This window comes from Mandrillus leucophaeus, unplaced genomic scaffold, assembly GCF_000951045.1.
Source record: "Mandrillus leucophaeus isolate KB7577 unplaced genomic scaffold, Mleu.le_1.0 Scaffold81, whole genome shotgun sequence".
Classification (NCBI taxonomy): domain Eukaryota; kingdom Metazoa; phylum Chordata; class Mammalia; order Primates; family Cercopithecidae; genus Mandrillus; species Mandrillus leucophaeus.
Window position 1 is genome coordinate 277,831 of NW_012108808.1, and position 1,853 is coordinate 279,683.

Consider the following 1,853-nt stretch of genomic DNA (forward strand, 5'->3'; position numbering starts at 1 on the left):
CTCTGTCACCCAGGCTGGAGTGCAGTGGTGCAATCTTGGCTCACTGCAACCTCTATCTCCCAGGTTCAAGCAATTCTCCTGCCTCAGCCTCCCAAGTAGCTGGGATTACAGGTGCCTGCCAACACACCCAGCTAATTTTTGTATTTCTCGTAGAGATGGGGTTTCACCATGTTGGCTAGGCTTGTCTTGAAATCCTGACCTCAAGTGATCTGCCCCCTTCAGTCTCCCAAAATGCTAGGATTATAGGCGTGAACCACCGTGCCCGGCCTGTAATAGTTTTTCTACTTAGGTTCTTTGGAGTTAGCTGGGTAGTCAATCATTATTTGATACAAAAATGCAATCTATATAATTTCATATACTTTTTCTTATCTAAATGTTTTGTTGGATCTTCCAGAACAATAAGAAATAGCAATAATATGAGTGAATATTTTTATTTCTGATGTTAATGGGAACATGTCTGGTGTTTCCTACTAACTTTATCCATTTATTTTATTTTATTTTAATATTTTTTTAAAAGATAAAGAGATGGGGCCTCACTAAGTTGCCCAGGCTGGTCTCAAACTCCTGGGCTCAAGCAATCCTCATACCTCGTCCTCCCAAAGTGCTGGGATTATAGGCACGAGCCACCATGACTGGCCATCTGTTTTCTAATAGGTTACTTTTATCTTATTCATTTAAATTACAAATGTGGGCTGGGCACGGTGACTCATGCCTGTAATCTCAGCACTTTAACAGGAGTTCGAGACCAGCCTGGCCAACCTGGTGAAACCCCGTCTCTACTAAAAATACAAAAATTAGCTGGGCGTGGTGGCAGGCGCCTGTAGTGCCAGCTACTGGGGAGGCTGAGGCAGGAGAATCGCTTGAACCTGGGAGGCAGAGATTACAGTGAGCAGAGTCTGCGCCACTGTACTCTAGCCTGGACGACAGAGTGAGAATCCGTCTCCAAAAAAACACAAAATTTATTTTCAATAGAGACAAGGTCTTCATATGTTTCCCAGGCTGGTCTCCAACTCCGAGGCTCAAGCGCTTCTCCAGCGGTGGCCTCCCAGTGATGGGATTACAGACGTGAGCCACCATACCCGGCCCCAATTTGAAATTTCTATCTGAACATCTAGTTCCTCTATAATAACAGAAATGTCTTAAATATTTAATATGGGACTGGATTAATAGGAGCAGAGCTCTAAAAGGTTAACAAATATTCCTGAATATATTGTCATATGCAATCATCAATGGTACCTTTCCAATTGTATTTTAAACTGATTCTTTTTGGTATGTAAGAAAATCGTTGATCTTCATGTTTTAGAGTTTGCCACCCTTGCTAATAGTTTTTCTTAAATTCTCTAGATGTCTAATGGTTAATTCTTAAATTTTCTTATTAATGTATAACCATTCCATGCACAAATTAATCCTGCTCCTTTATCCAACTGTACTGGTGAGCACTTTTCGACAACAGTAAGTAGCAGTGATTATAAAAACGATCAGTCTTATCTCTTTTATTTCTGCTATTTTGTTATTTTTTAGTGTATCCTAGAGATAAACTTTTAAACAAGACCTTAAAAAATAATCTCTCAGTTCAGGACATCATAAACAGAAAGTGAAAACAGAGCCCAGGTTACGGCTAGATTACAGGAACAGGCTTTGAGCGTGTGTGAGCGTAGTTTTTCTACTACAATTCCAGTAGTGAAATCACTGAAGTTAGTGACATTAATTCATCAACAGATATTGAGTGCCTACTTTGTGCCAGACACTGTTCTGTATATGAAGGATACAGTAGTAAGCAAAAGATAGAACTTACATTCTATCAGGAGACAGAGACAAAGTAAGCAAGTAAGTTACATGCAGTATTTTCCCGT